Here is a 20,848-nt window from a genome sequence, read left to right on the forward strand (position 1 = left end):
ATGCAAATCATGGAAGCTTTGACCACACATGTGGGAGCAGGCTCTTGCTTTAGTAGGCTTTGTGCAATTAAACTCATTAGTAGTAGCCACATGGAACCATACTGTGGAGCATTTATCTACGTGCTTTGTGCAATTAAACTCATTAGTAGTAGCCACATGGAACCATAATGTGGAGCATTTATCTACGTGCAACAAATTCCTCCTTTTAACATATCAAATAAAGAGTAGGTCATTTGAGTTTTCAAAACATAAATAATTAATATTGGAAGTTTCAAAGACAAAATTGGACATTTTAATCAACAAGAGGATTATAAAATTCAAAATTACATCTCTAAATGCATTGATTATCAGATTTGAAATCTCTTTTAAAATTTAGGGAAATGGAAAACATGATAAGTAAAATGACAACTTTAGTTTGTGAAAGTGATGGCTAGAAAGTCTAGAGGGACTTTCTTAAAAAAATTGAAGATGTTTGTGTTTTAGTTGGGCTACACCTAAATATACATGTGTTTATTTGGTGTACTAAGTATTTGTATTTTATGTTAAATTTGGTTTCCTTTTCGATTGGGTTCATTTCTTTGTGCATTCTAACCAATAGCACTTGAGGAATCATGGGTGTGAAAATTGAAATCAAAATGGAACTTAGTCTACAATATTGGACAATATGTTTTTGGATCTACAGATGGGTTATAGTAATATGGGACAACCCTTTACTCCATGTACGAGTACAAAGAATAGAAGCTACTTGAAATATGAGCATATGATTAAATGAATAAGGTTCTATATAAATATGGTCATCAAAAGTATGCACATGGCAACACGACTGTTGACTCTGTGGTAGAGTATCATGGTTGCTATAATTTGAGGATGTATGACAAGTTACAGTACCAAAACTTATAGCATTTGTTTCTATGTCTGATACTTCATAGTATAGGGATTGGGGTTTTCAATCATAGTTTTTGCATTACTTTCTTATTTTATCCTTATATGTTAAGACTTTTTAAAATGAATATTAAGGTTACACAGGTGTGCACTTGCAATAGTAAAACAAACTCAGTGAAAACCACTTGATATTATTAGTTTTAAATTATGTATTTTACCATTTCCTATTCCTTCCATGTTAAGATATAGCACCAATATGCCCTTCACTGATATGATTCACATTTCTAGCAGTAGCCTGAACCCAGTCCCACACTCATCCTTTCTTTTGAACTTCTTGACCTACACCCCAATCTGCACCTCTTTGAATATAAACTCAATTATGCTTGGACACCTTCTGAAATTGTCATGGCATTACATTAGAACTCTAAGCATGCCATCTACAATTATCTCCAACCAAAATAATGGAATTATGTGTAACCTAATGGTCTTTGGTGACTTGTTGAATGACTTCGTATCATTAAAAATTTAACAGACGTTAAAAAGGAAAAATGTTTATCTGACTTGATATCTACCCTATCAACTTTTTCATATCTGGAAAACAAATTCTTAATCTCTGATTGCGAAACCCCATACTCTAAGCTCCCACAATACACAAGATTTATCTTTTGCACGCGCTATCTTCCCGGAGAAACACTTAATAGTTGTTCCCTACAAACAAGAAAAATTATCAACTATTTTTGTTTTGCTACACAAGCAATTCATGAAAATGGTAACAAAGCTTGAGCAATTAGTATGCCTAATAGAGATCATGTAATATTCTTATCGTCTCGTGACTCAAATGTTGAAAATATTTATAGTCTCATGCATTGTGAAGAAAGTTGGATTGCATCTTTGTGCAAACCAAGCATCGATAGTGAGAAACTTTTTCACCATGGTAAGCAATTATAGACCCACATTTTTGTAGAACACAGGTTTACTACTCAGAGACGGGGTGAATCATTAGTAATAAGATTTCAAAATTCATCTAGTTAATTTTTAATCAATTTAACGTTTTAAACCTTTTCAATCTGAAAAACTGAAAGGATGAGGATGGGAAAACCATGGTGAGAATGCTGCTAGGATGTACTGGCCTAATCCAGCCTCACAATTAAAATTTCAACTACAATCTTTTAGGGCACCAACTCTCTACAATATCACAACTTGCCAAACTGAATACCTATTCAGTATTATGAAATATCAAATGTAAGGTTTAAAACAATTATCAGATTTTCTGATCTAAATCATTACATCCACAGTATAAAACAACCAAAATATCACACATTGAATGAAACACCATCAAAGATTGCACCTTAAGGTGTCACTAATCCGTAACTTTCAAAACCCGTCAAAGTCAGTTTAGAACTCAAAATTTCAAAACTAATGTCACTGCTTTTGTGGGCACTACAGCTTGTGTCTGCAACCAAGAATAGTTCAGAGTAATACTGAAATGTTCCACATAAATTCCTCAAATAATTTTACAAATCGAACATGAAAGCACAATGATCAATTAGTCCAATGTGATGTTACCCCTGTTCTTATCGTTGCGATTTGAAAATAATATTTTCTGCCTTAGAACAAATCTCCATTTGCTTGCATCAGAAAGAAAATCTGTCTTTTTAAATCGAACTTCTGTGGCATATACGTCCTCTTATATTGACAAAGATTCGATTAAATAAAACAAGAATTCTTTTTAAGAATCATGACTCCTCAAATCTTATTGTGTACTGCACAACTTAACTCTTGATATATGTTTTTCATTTTTCAATACTCGTGTAGATATCGACACCAACACATATGTATTATATAGCCTTTGCTATCAACAACAAGCTTTTACCCATATCCTGTTATAAAGGAGTTATAATCTTATTATGTACTGCACAACTTAACTCTTGATCTATGTTTTTCATTTTTCAACACTCGTGTAGGTATCGACACCAACACACATATGTATTATATAGCCTTTGCTATCAACAACAAGCTTTTACCCATATCCTGTTATAAAGGAGTCATGTCGGTTAGAACCATCAACCAGTTAGACAACGTACCACAAAATGATTATGAACAAATACTATCGATACAAAATAACCATTTTAGAAGCCGACTCAATCAAACTTCTGCATTTGACCTTGATCTTCTAACACCTGTGTCAAAAATTGAATCTTTTAACTTTATCAAGCCAGCGATTATTGATAGCACAACATCTTCCAAGTTTGAAGAAGCCAAACCTTCAGAAAAAGGGAACACGTGCAGATATTCCTGTGTCGTCAGATTACTAGAACAAATACGAAGCATTCTAAACAAATCGGAAAGTCCAAGTACAGTCAATCATGTGCCTTCAAAATACAAGAATAGCTATGAAGCATTCTAAACAGATCTGAAGACATGAAAACAAGATCAATTATTATAAGGTATTCATGTATCCACAAACCATCATTCATTCTAAAATGAATTCTCTAACATTTGACATCGATGCCAAACTGATTTGTTTTACAATTTTATGGGTATTAGATGAATCTAAACATTGTATGGGAAGTTGTTAATGCTTTGGGTATAGATTAGTCAGGGTATTATGGTCTTTTGATTTTTGTGTCTCTTCAACTAGCTTGGTTGGATTTAAGTTATTTATCAATTAAATTAAATTAGTACCAAGAGCCAAGTTTCTTTTTGAATAAAGAAAACGCTTTTGTTTTGATTAAGTAATTCAAGAAAGGCCTTGAACCCTTACATAGCAGTCAACCAATGAAAAAGAGGGGTTTCACGAGCTATGAGAATATCTAGCATTAAGGACCAGGAACAATAAAAAAAACTAAAACTAAACAAAAAATGAACGAAATAACACACTAAAAAAATACAAACCCAAGGAGCTGATTAGACAACATGCCTTTTGTCAAGTTAAAAAAATATTTGATATTGTTTTGATACTTTGCAAATAGAGGACCACCCATCTCGAAGCTTCTAGATTTTTGTGCTAGTGAAAAGATTTTTAGTATATCTTTATATTTACTTGAAGCTTTTATATGTTATTATTTTGTGAATGAAGTGCATTGTCTATGTTGCATGGACATATATCAAGCCTCGTTTTTTTCCATTGCAACATTTGATAAGATTGTGATCAAAGGTTTTCAAACTTTGTACAAGAAAGATTCATGCATTTAGATCTATCTAGGGAAACTTTATTACAATGTAGAATTTTATCTTTTATGTATCTATTTGTGTGTAAAACTTTCTATCTAAAAGAATGTCTTATACGCATAAATTGAATTTTACTTTCTAACATATTAACTTATAGATACTTTTCTATTGGTGTGATCCTTCTACCCATTATATTTTAATATATTACAATATATATTGATTCCATCAAATCTTAAAAATGAATTCTAATTAATAGTAATACATGTAATACATGACTCACTTTATGTTTTATTTTACTCCTCTCTTTACGGCCTACTATTGCTTTTGGCATATTTAAGAGAAATCAACAAAATAATAGTAATACATAAAAACAATTGATTATGGCAAGTGCTAATAAGATGAATTTTATAATAATATATTCTTATTCATCTACTAAATGTATTTGTCTTATCTTGATAAGGTAAGATTTGTGCATGAAGCACAATATAGGCTACCTAGTAGCATGTTTGTGCACATTCTTTTGCTAGCCGAATTATGCATATAGTTCATTTCTTTCTTTATTCAAATTCATGATTAAGTTGTTATTGTGAATATGGTTTTCAAGTTGGATGGATAACAAGAGTGTGCATGTAGGAGGTCCTCTATTATGGACCTGTCTTCTTGGCAAAGGATTGCTGCTAGGGTTGAGGAGGGATGGATTACCGTTAAAAGTAAGAAACGTCCCAGGCCTCTTTTGATATGACCCTTCGATCCCACAAGTGTAGATCAATTCCTTGATCCATCCTGGTTGGGTTGGGGCTGCTTGTTGGTCTTTGGTTTTTGCAGCCTGTTGGTTCTTGTTGGGGGTCCTGGTGTTGTTCCCCATCTTTTGTTTGGTTTTTCCGTTTCTCACTTGTGCTCTGTTTCATTGTGTGGATTTTCAGGCTTTTCGTAAGGTTCGGGTTTCAGGTCCTTCCAACACCTATTTTGTATTGGGTTTCAGGTCCCTTCAAAACTTGTTTTCCCTTAATCATAAACAAGAGTGTGCATGTGTTGTAGAAGCCAGACTTGTTGAATTTTCCTTTTCATCTAGATTTGTTCCAATTCACCTCATATTTTTGTGAGATCCTGACACCCTTTGTTTCCCCACAATTTCCCATCACCCCCATTTTCCCACAACATTAACATAGGCGTTTTCCTATTGAACTTTCATGTGTTTTAAAACATATCTTGACTCCCCTTAAGTTTTTGCAACTCTCCTTTGTGGCCCATTTCTCCACATTGACATCTAATGTAGAGCTTTTCATGTGTTTTGAAACATATCTTGACTCCCCTTAAGTTTTTGCAACTCTCCTTTGTGGCCCATTTCTCCACATTGACATCTAATGCGGAGCTTTGTCTATGTAGTGGACTTTCTTGATTCTATATAAAAACCTACAACATCATTTTCTCCTCAGGTTTTCATAGTTCCCTTCCCAAAGGCTCAGATTCTTCTACTAGATGATAATTTGAGGATTATAACAACTTGCATGTGGATCCTAGGAATAAATAAAGGTTTGACATGTGTCCCATCATGTCAAAGATGTGGGGTAGTTGACACCTTCCACCACCTTCATGTTTCTTTGTAAATTGGTATTCATCCGTTTTGGATAGACTTCTACATGAGTTGGGAGCTAGAGAATACTTGCAATTTAAAAAGAAAAAAGGGATTTCAATGTGAATGTTCGAAGTTGTTTGGGTGAATGCATTTGTGATTGTAATGCTTAAATGTTAGGGCATGTATTAAGGAATGCATGTATATCAAGTTGTAATGCATTGTAATGGCCTGTATTCTTGTTGTAATGAATTTTTTTCTTAATTAATAAATAATTACTTTATTCTTATTTTGGAAATGTTTGAATGCTACCTGTAGACATGTAAAAATTGTCCTCTTAAATCAATCTCAATTTCTTCCATTAATCAAGTGGATCCATTATTTAATAGTCCTATTTTCTATTATATTCATCCATAATATTATTCTATTTTCTCCATTATTCCATTAAATCCATTATATCCATTAAATCAATATATATTCTATTATTCATCCATTTAATAACATATATTCTATTTTATTCATTTAAAATAAAAGCATTTTCCAAATCTCCTCCATATCTACTTCATCTCCTATTTATCTTATCCAACTCCTATGAATTTCACTCCTAATGCATGTGGGATAAACACTCTTCATTTATGCCCTAATCTATTATCCCACATTTGTCCTACAACCTAGATCCCCCTTGAGGACAACTATTTAAACCTAGCCCCCTCTCATTTCTCAGCTTGGCAAGTTAATCTGTCATTTACATACTTGCATTTTTCAAATATTTCTCTTGCTTTTTTTTATAGTTTTATCTCTTATCTTGCTTTCTCTTGCATCTTTCATTTTTTTGCATCATGAATCTCCATCCTCCACAGCCTCTTGTGCATGTGTGTTTCTGAGAGCACTTTTGATTAAACACAAGATCTTTGTTGATAGGAGTGCAATGAAGTCAGAAATCCGTTTGCATGCATGTGTGTTTTCTGAGAACACTTTCGATTAAACATGAGATTGATCTTTGTTGATAGGAGTGCAATGGAGTCAGAAATCCGTTTGCATGCATGTGTGTTTTAGTAGTTCATTTTGTTTTACATGTGTGTGTTTTGGCAAGAACTCCATTGTTGGATGTTGGATGAAGCTGAATCCATGATTTAGTTTTCCATTTCTTCCATCTTCAGATATGATAGGCTGGAGTGATTCTAACAAAGACAAAATGATTTCAAATGAAATAAAGGATGTTTTAATGAGATGAACAATGACTAATTTGTATAAGTATGATTTCTAACAACAATATGCAACAATATGTGCAATTTTTAATTGGTAAAAAAAATTTTCATAGTAAATTGCGGTTTGCATATAAATATCTACAATTTAAAAGGATACATAAAATTGCAATTTGGCAATGACCTAGGTAATTTTAACCTATATACAAGTGATTTTATACATAAAACATGTGCTTTTAAAGACAGTTGTAGCTTTTGATGGACCTAGTGCATGATTTTTAATAGAGGAACGTAACTATTAGTGACTTTCTAAAAATAACTCATGGTTTTGGAATGCAAAAGGTTGGTTTTACTTTATAACATGTGGTATTTTCCAAAAAAGTCCAACATTTAAAAAAACTTAAGAAGTGCATTTTTAAAACTTCTAAAACCCAAAAGACAACAAAAGATCAAAACTTGATGAAATATTAACCAAAATTGCGAGTATAAATAAATATTACTTCCTTATCAATCTATAAAGCATTACCTCCAAGATTCTTAAAAAATGCAATAAAAACCTCACAAAATACCAAAAAAATACTTACAAACAAAAGCTAGTAGGGATGAGGCCATCCCACCGGACATGCTAGAAACGTCATTATTGAATATAAATTTAAGAAAAATATTTCAAGCAATAAGTTAAAAATATTAATCTATATTCAACAAAACCTTTGTTTGAGAAAAAATAAAGAAACACAAAATTGAAATAGGTTTACCAGAACTTGATTCTTGTTGCACTCGAAGATGGATTTTCTCATGAAGATTGAAATGTGGTTATTTGCATTGATAGAAGAATGATATGAACTTAGGATTTGATAATGAAAATTACTCAAGTCTAAGAGTTTTATAAGTTTACAAAAACATAGATCAAGAGTGGAGATTGAGAGGTAAATGCATGGTTGAGATCAAGTTATTTGTGAGGTTGATAGATAGAGGGTGAGGAATATTGGTGAATTAATTAATTTTCAAAGAGGGTTAGGTAGTTGTTGGTGTACAATTTAATTAATTAAAGAATGTGGGAAGGGATTTAGAACATAGGAAGTCTCCACATATAGTATTGTATATATTGAAATATAATATTAATATAATGTTGAAATCCCATAAAGGAAAATTACGTAAACCTAAGTTTGAGCGGAAGTGAACTTAGCAAAAAATAAAATATTTGATTTTAGAAAAAGCTTTTTGGCTAGACAAAAAAAATTGGCAACTAAGCAACCTTCTGAAAAGGACAAACAATCCCACATCAATAAAAAAATAATTTTAGTTTTATATTTCAACTTTTGTGATTCTTGGCATCTCTCAACATCAGGAAATCATTAGTGTGATCAAATTTTTTTACTTTCAAATTTAATCGATTCATTGTTTTGAAGGTCTCGTAGGAAGTTTTATGGAAATAATTGTTTTTTAGAAATTTGTAAGAGCGAGTAAAAATAATTTTACAAAAAATATTTGTAGATGTATTTCACTCAATGTGGCTAGGTTTCGTAACTAGATTCTTCATTAGTTGGGAAAATTTAAAATTCTTTATTTTTGTTAGCAATTTAGGGAAAATATTATTTTTGGACATTTATTAAAGCTTGAATGAAATGTATTGGAGAGGAGAGCTAGTAAAAATAATTTTACAAAAATATTTGTAGATGTATTTCACTCAATGTGGCCAGGTTTCGCAGCTAGATTCTTCATTAGTTGGGAGAATTTAAAATTCTTTATTTTTGTTAGCAATTTAGGGAAAATATTATTTTTGGACATTTATTAAAGCTTGAATGAAATGTATTGGAGGGGAGCATAAGGATGTTGTTATACACATCTTGGTCAATTTTAAAGTTATTTAGGGTTTTTGGTAAAAGGTTATGCCAAAAATCATTTTTTGGGCATCTTAAGCATCATGTAAAAGTCACTTATTAAAGTTTCTCTCTATTTCTTTTTCAAAACATTTCACATAGGATTTCGTTAATACAACTATTTAAAGTATGTTGTTATAAATTAGAGGCAAAATAACTTAAAATTAGAACACTTCAAGAGTTTCAAAACAAAAAAAATGGTCTTTAAGGGAGGCATAGCTCAAATATGCACTAAATAATATTGTTTAAAGATATATTATATTTTAAAATTTCAAAGGTGATTGGTCTTCTCAATTTGTGGGATGGCATTATAATTGTTGGGAAATATACAAATTCAATATTAAAGATCGTACAGATCAAACTTTACCCAATAAACCTATCAAAAGATGAGATACAAGGCTCTTTACCCAATAAACCTATCAAAAGATGAGATACAAGGCTTAGACAACTACAACATGAAAAAATGAAACATATATGCAAATCTAAAAATTAAGTTTCTTAAATGTGGGAAACCGTGATTAGATCCTTCTTCTTATTGATGTCAAAAGTTTTTCTACATATCATGCTTAATAATTCTATCTTACGTGAACTTCTAACAACAAAGAATAGAGAATATCATCACCATAAGATAGCAATAACGAGACACAAATAAAAAACATAACACCATATAACATAGTATTTACACAAGATAACATAGTTAACACTGCTTTACTAATTAAAAAACATAGGATTTACATGGAGAAACCCTTGCGGGAAAAAATCCACCAAGAAGATAGACCAATTATGCATTATCAACATTAAATATGATTCCAATAGATTCACTTCCATTCTCCTCTTTGCCTCCAACATGACAACACCTATGTATAGGTATGAACAACCTCCTTATGTATCCCACCTTTCCTTGTTTGTACCAATTAAGTCTACATTCAATTGTTCTTCCTTATTTTCTACAACCAAAGAGATATATTTATAGAATGGAAAGAGCTCCAAAACCACCAAAAAATGTGTACAAAGAAGGCTATTCATTCCCAATAATGACAACCCTTGGAGTACCTCCACAGAAAAGGACACCATTTTTGGCTCCAATACTTTACCTCCAACTTGGTGCCCAATCTTGCAAGATAAACATTAAATGAAATAAATGACAAAATAGCAAGAGACACAAGTGTTGCCTCTTCCAATACCCCACTTGGAGAAGCCCAAAGTCACTCATTTGTCCACTTCCTAGGTCATTAGTTATCTCATTCTAAGTGTCCATATGTGGGGAAGACAATATTAAAATATTATGTTCACAACCTACCTTTACTGCTGCTAGTGGAACCCATTACCCCTTATGAATGTATTACAAACAATAGTGAGAAAAAATATTACATTTTGTAATACACCCTAAGTGCATTAGGACACTTTCCAAGGATTTTGGAACCATGCCATAGGATTTACAATGTAGATGACAACTTAATCCTAACATTCTCCCACATGACATCATACATTGTAAATACACCCATAGAAATCACAAACAAAGGAAAATGATCCCTTAGCCATCCATGTACCACGTGAATCTTCACCATGCTTTGATACTCCAACAAGATACATGTAACATGTTAGCTTAACTAAAATAAATTCTAAGGAAATACTATTCAATATGCATAAAAAAAAACTAACTATTGCATGAACAATTTTTTTTAACATTTTAAACTATCCTAAATAAGAGCTAACAAGTAATCATATGCATCAATTGAATGAATTACATTAAGAAAAGAAGCTAACTTGTACTTTCTCTCTAACATAAACATTATGCAACAATTAAATATGAAGGATTAGAGTTTACAAAAGTTTACTTTCCCATCTGGAATCTTTTACAAGTATTGGCTTATTCTACTTGAAGGATAGCATCGTCAAGGCATTTTTCCTCCAACCATAGACTTGGTGGTCCCCCACACACCGTCCTTACGGAAGTGGCCCTACCTTTTACGAGGGTGCAAACACAAGACTACGTCTAATTGCCATCTGAGCCTGGTGTATAGAACCTTCACGACTCTAGTTGGTCACACACTATATATACCTCCTAACTAGCATGACCCTCTGACTAGATAGTGTATCTAGATCAAGTGAACTGATAGGTGCATGCAAAACTTTGCGTCACCTCCGCAAAAGGTTTTATATAATTACAAAGCATTGTAGTCATTGTTCACCACTCCACTTGACTTGTTATAATAACACCCAAGTTCTAGTTGACTTCACATAGTGGACTTAACCGCAACAACATGCTCTATTGCATTCAGTTTATTGCTTATGGTAGGTTGCACAAGACTCAACTAGACAAAGTTCACGTTTAGTCAACTTTATGATTTCAACTCCCTTTTAATTCTTAATACATAGTTTAAGATTATTCTTGCTAGCTGGATGAGTTGTATAATTTTAAGATTGTCATGGTCTCAATTCTCTCCACTGGTTAGGATTACTTCCTAACCTCCTCAAATGAGACTATAACATAGTATGCATAAGGCTGCTCTAGAGTTACCATTCTCAACATGATTCATATTAAGCAACTCATTATTTAATTATGCTTGCAAGTGGGTGCTATTGGCACATTATATAAGTACATATAGGTGCATTCCATGCACATATATGCATACATTCATTGTGCCTTCCCCACATTATATACTTACAAACTTTCACTTAATTCAATATACCCACAACTGCCTACTTTTTGGTTTGTGCAAAGCTTATCAACTGGTATTACAAGTTTCATATCTACTGATTATGTCCATGGATTGGCAGATCACTTGGCTCTTTCGAGCTCTTAGTTCACAATGCAATGCAATAATATTGCATAAAAGAAGTCATTGTTTGCCTTATAATTCTCCATGCAAGGGTCTATGGACAAATAATAAGCAAGCAATAATAATGCCAGGCTAGATGTGTCTGAAGTTCAAATGGAAATAGAAGTATTCCCAAAGCAATCTTATATATATTGCAAATGGCTCTAATACCTATAGATATAATTCTACTAGTATTTCACAATCTATAACTAAGAATGATGCGACAAATTTTTAAATGCATGTGAATCCAATAAGATCTTTATGCTATGCATGCTGTCTACGAGCTAAGTTGTCTTATAAAAATGGTTGTAAATGATTTCAATAGCTTAAAGATTTGATCTACATGCTTATATTCAATGCTAGAAGAAAATTACTTTAGTTCAATGCATTTCTCTATTGCTGAAAATGCATATGAAAGATTATTTCAAGAATAGATGCATTTTCTTTCTATAAGGCCATATATCAAAATTTGGGATTTGATTGAAAAATCGAGAATCGGTTATGCCAAGCCATTATTCCCATTACATTATATTTCACTCGTGTTCAATTAAATTATGGAGTCACTCACCACAACGTCCCCACAAGATGGAAGTGATACTAAATAATGTTGATGCTCTTAAAGTATGTTGGTTTTATCAAATATATATTCATATTAAGCTTCACATGTCCTCATCATATCTCTAATATGCAACAAAGAAAAATGAAATTATCAATGGAAAGATGGATGTAAAAATACCTATAAAGCAACCTTGATAACACACATCAAGAAAAAAAATTCCTCACATCCTCCAACATGTGCCACATATGAAAGAAAAAGGAAAATACCAAGGTGAAACACATCAACTAGATCACTAAAATTATACTAATATTTACATGAACATAAGTATTAGATTCAAATGATAACAAAGGCTTTGAGTAATTGCCATACTCATACCACCTAGAATAACAACCATAACGAATTGCAATTCATCCAAGATAATCATACCTCAAACCAGGGTATACCATCATAGATAAAAATTTATGCCATCAACATATCAATTGTAAATGTGCAATCAAGTATCTATACATCTATCATCCTGACTCAATTAAACATACCAATGCACAAATGACCACAGAAAAGGCCAACTAATAAAGCTTGCATGAACACTAAAAACAATATTGTGGATATAGATAGTTAACATCCAATTCATCCTACTACAACTAAATAGGTGATCGGTTTGCAAAACTGCATAACTTGTAGATACAAACACTAAAACACACAAACTCAAAATCAAATTAGTAATCACCAAACAAATATATCAATGAGGATAACCAAATATATATATCTAGAAAATCCTACTACATGAGTAGTGTTAAATCTAAAAATAGATGAAACAATATCAACTCTATCTATTGCTTCATATATGTAGAGGATGTGGCTAATTCATCTATCACATAGTGTCAAGGAAACATACACTAATTTGCAAATCCTACAAACAAATATGTTGCAATAGCTCTCTCACCACCAATCTCCATAGCTCACCCAAGTTCTTCACACTCAACCATGTAAAACAAAACATTCACAAAAAAGAACAAGACCAAAGAGAGAACCTAGAAATCAAATCATATCCTTGTTCCATGTGCCAACATGCACCAAGATGTGTTAAGGTTATATCTCCTTCACCATTTCCATACTAAAAGGACATCAACATCTAACATTCAAATCAAATGAAACATGGCATCAATAGATGTAAACCTCTCATACAAAAGGTAGATAAAACAAAGCAACCACTCCCACAAGAAAGGGAAGATGTCCAAATCCACATTCCATTCTTGTACTTCTCCAAAAAAGTCCTCAAAACTTAATCCATAGCTCAAGACCAACAACAAGGAGAACAAGAAAAATCCATAAAACCATGTATCTTCTTCTTAACAAGTCCTTAAAACTATCATATTGAAGACTAACTCACATGAGAAGACATGATACAACAATAAAGAATGCATCTCATAACTAGGTGGGAAGTACCTCTTAGATCATTCACCTACAAAGTAGACCAAGAGAGGGATACAAGACTGCCATGAGCACACAAAACCAATCAATAAAGCTTATAATAAATGTCAATATGATCTTCAGGTCTATAATAGATTCACATCCATACCCAAGTGTAGGCTCATCGGTCTTTCTGTTGAAATCCTCATCAAAGAACTTAACCATCTCAATGCACAATCCCAAAAATCATGAGATCTCATAGCCTGGCCTAATTACTTCTAGTCTTCATGAGTATCCACCAATTAATCCATGCTAACTTTAAATGCAACCCTTCAAAATCATGAAGCTCCTAGAAATTGATTAATGCACGAAACTAAAGAGAATCAACAACTATTTTCAAAGTTCCAACCATGCAATTAGGAACATAAACATGAAACCATGATCTACCTCCTCAAAGGAAGATCATATTCTCCAAAAAATATATATTAAAATGATACCTCACCAAAGACTCAAGAGTCCTCCATGGAAAAACAAGATATCACTATCTCCATACTATATAAAGATAACAATCGATCATTAAATGATGAATCCACATCACTACCAAAGCTCCCACTAAATTGTGTAAACAAGCTTTCCAGGTATCATGATAACCATCTCCTAATTGAAGATCCTTCATGGCCACAACATTCTAGAAGAACAAACACTGAGAGATCTCAAAGGGAAGGGTCAAACCACGATATCTAAACAAAGAAGATAAAATTGTACATCTTTTGTCTATTGAACCAAATATGTCAAATCCTTAATGCAATCTAAAGGCGAAATCTAGCGGCTTCACATGACACCAACACCCATTGTAAAAGATCATCCATCTAATAATAAATGATTGTCTATGGCTCACTACACACTATAATAGTTTAATGACTTAGAACCAAAATCTTGCAACAAATAATATATAACATATTATGTAGCTGATAAAGCTCCCATTGAAAGTGATATCAAGTTATACATGGTATCATAAACATCATTACCAAAACTCCATTGAAAGTGAATAGAGCTTCTCATGCACCATAATCGATTGTTAAGATTCAAATAAGCAACTATATCAGGTATTCCTCAAAAAAACTCTTTTTTCATTGCAATCAATATACTAGTGTAATAATGCTGACCAACAACAAGGCCTATAAAACCAATCCTCATTATAAAATTTACAAGATCAACACATATGCAACATCTCAAAGGAGAAATACATAGTCAATGCTCTAATATCAAATAATTGAAAGCTTCAACCCCACATTAGTATCATGCAAAAAAAAAGATAATTAGACGTAACATGTGGATTTTTAAGACTCAAACCCCATAATCAATGCTAGATTTGATTTTTCAAACTAACCATAGATCAATAAGAACCTTTCAAGTAGCCATGCAAATCTGTAATTGTCTTCATCCATAATACCCTAAATATAGTCTTACCATATATCTACGTACCACATATTTTAGTGAACATGTAAGCTTTGAAAAACCATCTTTGTAAATTTGAAATCCACTTAAACATGCATACATTCATATCAAACATATCATTTGAACAATGGGATAATCACAGGTCTTCTACAAACCAACAAATAAAAATAAGAGAACATTGCAACCCAACGAGAAAAGGAAATTATCTAAGAGACTAAAATGTATGAAACATATCAACTCAATAGCTCACAAAGAGGCCAATGAATTATCTTCCAGTGCTTTCATGTAACCATGGGCTAAAATCCTGAACCCAACATAAGCACTCCATCTAGTAGTCCAAATAGCCGATGTTTCTCCATGTAACAAGGATGTTAATATCCATCCAACATCAACACCTTCTCTCTCAACATGACCATAAGGTAAAGGAACAAAACAACCAAATAGGATGATACACCCATATTATGAAACAAGAGATCTAGGTTTATTGAAGCATAATGAACTCCATGCAGATCCACAATCATGAGCTTCCAATGCCCAATATAGATCAGGTTGATAATATCCACGGTTTGTGATCTCACATATTTGTAAAATGAAGCTAACTCACGAAACATTCATTGCAAACCCATAAGCCTTTAAACGACTTTTAATTCCTTCTGACAAATTTTGACAAGATTGTCAAGCTAAGAAATGAAGAATATAAGAATACCTAGAACCAGTTGACCATCAATTTTGATACCAAATGTTGGGATATATAGGTTCAATACCAAAGACTACGAAGATCAATATCTATCCAATAAACCAATCAAAGGATAAAATACAATTATTTGACAACTGAAACATGAAAATTTGAAACTTATATGCAGATCTAAAAGTCAAACTGCCTTAATGTGAAAATTTATGATTAGATCCTTCTTCTTAATGATGCAAAACATCAGCCTACATATCATGCATAATAATTGTATCTTATGTGAACTTATAACAACAAAGAATAAATAATATCACCACCGTAAGATTGCAGAAATGAGACGAATAAAAACCATAAGAACACCACATAACACATCATTTACGTGGAGAAACCCTTGTGGAAAAAAAACTCCACCAAGAAGAGAGGTCAAGTATGCATTATAAAAACTAAATGTGATTACAATACATTTACTTATATTCTCCTCTTTGCCTCCAATAGGGCAACACCTAATACCTGTGAACAACCTCCTTTTGCCTCCCACCTATCTTTGTTCTTATAGATTAATTCTACATTCAACCGATCTTCCTTATTTTCTACATCCAAAGAGTTGTATTTATAAATGGCAAGAGCTCCAAAACCACAAAAAAAAGTGTACAAGGAAGGCTCTTCGTTCCCAACGCCCATAACCTTGGATTGCCTCCATGGAAGTTGAAAGGACATTGATTTTGACTCTAATACTTTCACTCCAACTTGAGCTCCCGATCTTGCAAGATAAATATTACATTAAATGCAATAAATGATGGAATACTAAGAGACACTTGTTGCCTCTTCCAAGCCCCCAACATGGAGAATCCTAAAGGTCACTCATTTATCTTCTGCCTAATTCATTAATTATCTCATTCTAGGTATCCAAATGAGGGGAAAACAATACTAAATAATTTTATTCACAACCCACCTTTATCACTACTAGTGGAACCCATCACCCCTTATGAATGTATTACAAACAATAGTGAGAATAAATATTACAAAATATTTTCCCAATACACCTTATGTGCCTTAAGACACTTTCTAAGGTTGTTGGAACCATGTCATACGATTTACAAGATAGATGGAACCTTAACCCTAACAATAATGTGGCACCATCTTTAAAAAGAAAAGGGCAAAAAGGGAAGTGCTCTTTATAAATATGCATTCATGAGAATTGAACAATTGTTACAAGAAGAGGTGGGGCTATGTTGGAATTGAGGAGGCATTAAACAACCCTTGGGAGCCATTTGTAAGAGGATTCCATACCTCTTAAAAAATATTCAGTGTTAAAGAGGGAAGAAGTAGTGTGGAGGGAGGTAGCATGAAAAAGGGAGGTGAGAATGAAGGCATAGAAGAATTGGTGGTTGCTACAAGTCTTGGTGTTATTAATGTAGCATGAAATTAAATTTAAAATAACAGCAATAGTTCTATAAAGAGAGGAGGTGTTCAAGTGAGAAGAGAGGAGTGGGAAAAAGAAGAGGAAATGATTTTATTTTGTCTTGGTATAGATATCCATTTCTTTGTACAATAGCATGAAATATTGTCATATTTTATTTTGCTAAAATAGAAGTGTTCCCTTTATGGATAAATATTGATTGAAACAATTATTATGAATCAAAATATGTATGATCTAGATCTATTGAAAATCCATCTAACCAAAGTAAATACAAAGTAATCCCCAATTTAAATATTGCAATGCATTGGTTTCAAATATTTACAATATTTCTATATGTGTTTGAGCTTTTGAAACACTTGGACCTTTTCTAAAGTTATTGTTTGTTATTTTGTATTACTTTTCAAATCCTTTGTCAATTTATAGAATTTTGTCAAAATTATTGTAAGAACTCTAGTTATGAGCTATACTAACTCTTCTACAACATGATAGTAAATTGTACCATATCTAATGGTGATAGTTTAGACTCATATATAAAATCACATGATGATTTCATGTACAAAGGAAATGTATTTAATTTGTAACATGAGCTTATAAAACACAAGATGTAAAGAAATACTTGTAGTCTAGGTGAGAAGAGTAGTGCTAGTGTTGTTCAACTATACTATAATTGAATTGCTAATTTATATAGAGTTGAATTATTTTTCATGTTAGTTTTTCCATAATTCAATTGCACTCCTAAAATTGTTATCATTTGCAATTAAATCTTCATTTCTTTTGTGATGTTTTAAGTTTGTCAAGGATGCGAAGTAGATTTCTTTTGAGTTTGATACAGTCACATGCAACACAATAGGTAATTAAGTCCATCAATATCACATCAAAGGATGATACATATGTCTTTAAATTCATATCTCAAAAAGTATAATTTAAATGTTCTACATAAACTACAATTTAAATATTTGTCTATTACTGACTCAAATATTACACATGATGAGGCAAACATAGTCAAGGGGTTTGATTAGATATCTTTACCTCACAACCTAAACAAAACTTGATCCATCAAACATAAAACATCAAACAACTATTTCCACAATCATAGAAAGCTTCAAATCATTTTATTCATGTGCAACATGAGTATAATGCATATAAATTTAATCAATTAAGTCTCCATATGAGACCATTATCCTATATCCAAAATCTACTTACTTGAGGATTTTAAACTCCTCAACAACAAAAAAACACTAGTTTAGCCAAAACCCAAAACCCAGTACCCTTCTTCCTCCAAATTTTCATACCCCCCAAAAAGCATCACAATCCTCCCATTTATAATATTAACTCCAATATGTGAACCATTATAGGTTTGGACCATTGCAAAATTTAATTTCATATGTATTCAACCATTGCGAACATGTGACAACCATCAAGAATATTTAAATAAAAATTAGGCTTTATCAAACTCTTTACCCATGATAGGAACTTCATAGACAATTTCTAGCTCTTCAGTTACAAACTCTTTTTGATCAAAGGTTTCATCCCTATTAAGAACTAGGAACTGAGTTCTTTTTCATGGTTACATACCTCCTTAGAAATTGATGTTTGTCCCTCTAATATTTTATCGATGTCCTATTACTTTAAAGACTATTTCCAAACTTCTATCAAGCCTTAATGATGAAAAGACAACTCATCTGTGGATGTTGACGTTCCAGGGACTTACTTATGTTATGATTTTCCTTCTATGCAAGCTTTATCAAAGGATTATAGACCTTTAGGAGTTGTTCCACTTTATTTAGGGTCCCTACCATGATGAGATCTTTTTAAACTCACAAAAATTTATATTTTTCATCTTGTTGGGGTTCGAAGGGAACTCATAACTTATCCTTTATAGTTTTCAAGTGTAACTTCATTAAAGCTTTATTAGGAGCTAGGAATTCATTGACAAATTTTGATGTTCCAAGAACTTTTCAAAGTTTTGACTTCCTTTATACTGCAAACTCCATCAATGATTTGAGCCGAACCTAGAACTCATTGACGTTTGAGGTAGGAATATTGAAACCTATTAGTGGTAGACTAGGAACTAGGAATTGTGAGTAGTTTCAATGGTCCTCAAAGTTGCCCATATATTTGACTAATTCTTGATGATATCAAACCTTTGATCAACCATAACTTAGCCACTTTTTTTATGAAATCATCGAATTGAAACCATAAATGCCCATTAAACCCTTTAGCAAGATGATGTCATTATTTGCCAAAAAAACTAATCCAAAAAATTACTTTCTCAAACAAACACCAAAACCAACTAGAAACGCACAAAAACTAAATTGAAAGAGAAAATACTAGGATGCTTCTACATCACATGACATCTCAATGCTATAAATAATCATTAATCCAATTACTTCCATCATCATCTTGTCACAATATTGACACTACAATTAATTTACTAGGGGGGCGAGACACCTGCTAGTCTCACTCCCTACTATTGTAAAGGGCTGGCAAGTTAATTAATTTAGGCAGATTCCCTACCCCCATAGATCTTGTCACAATATTGACACTTAAAACTAATTCTTAAGAATTTAACTATAAGCCTTGCTTCATCTTCCTTTCTTGACTTAATTCAATTTTAGGAAGAAATCTTTACAATGAGCATATACTAGTCATTAATTCTATCAAAAAATAATACTTAATAATGAAGTTCATATTCTCTCTTTATCTTCGTTCATTTCTTTGTCTGTCAATGAATTCTAGCCACGGAACCAAATCTTTACAAAAAATAAATAATGGTCATTAAAAATTCACACGCTTGGAGATTCATGCCCTCGAACAAAATATTCCACGTCTGATAAGAATAATACATAAAACAACTAAAAAAATTGACCATAAATATATATTATATAATATATAAATAATATAAATATAATATAAATATACATTATTACTACAATACTAGTGCGACTTGTTTAAAATTAGAATTCTATATATTAAAAAAGATTTTATTGCCTTCTTAACAAAATATGAAATATTTAAGGCTTTTACAACCATTTGAATTTTCATGGGAACGCATGAAATACATACGAGATACACTGTTCACACTCTGCCAAAACTAAAAATAAAAAAATAAAAAACTGTAACGATGTTTTTGAAAAAAAAAAAGCATCAACGGTAAGTTCACCGCCTATACAAGTTTATTTAAATCCAGTCAAGACCTTCATTGCTCTGTATTTTCAAGCCATTCAGGACCTTTCTTCTTTTACCTGTAATGGATAGTTCTTCATATTAGCGTCAATTTTCAAGTGGGGTTTATTTTGTCATTTTGAATTTTGTTTGCAGTATGCATTATTAACCAATGAATTTGGACATTTTTGTCAAATTCTAGTTGATGCTGATTTGAAAATATAGGTTTGCAGATGAGGGTAGGACAAAGTTAATAGATGTAGAGAATTTTTTCATATTAGCTTGTAAATTCATATGGGCCTTTTTTTTTCCCATTTTACCAACCAATGTATTTTTGGTTTGCCAATTTTGGACAAATTTTAACGTATGGGTCTACGGAAGAGTCCATGACAGAGCTAACAGATAAAAAAAACTCTTCATATTAGCCTCTATTTCCAGGTGGGTTTTCTGTTCATTTTGAATTTTGTTTGCAATATGCATTATTTCATAACAAATATTTCAGTTACCCACTTTTTTTTGTTGATAATTTTAATCTAAAGTTCTTGAACACTTTTTGGGTGCACCTTTGTAGAAGAGGGCATAACATTTCTAATAGCTATATATTCTCTTATTTCA

This window comes from Cryptomeria japonica, chromosome 9 (genome assembly GCF_030272615.1).
Source record: "Cryptomeria japonica chromosome 9, Sugi_1.0, whole genome shotgun sequence".
NCBI classification, from domain to species: Eukaryota; Viridiplantae; Streptophyta; class Pinopsida; order Cupressales; family Cupressaceae; genus Cryptomeria; species Cryptomeria japonica.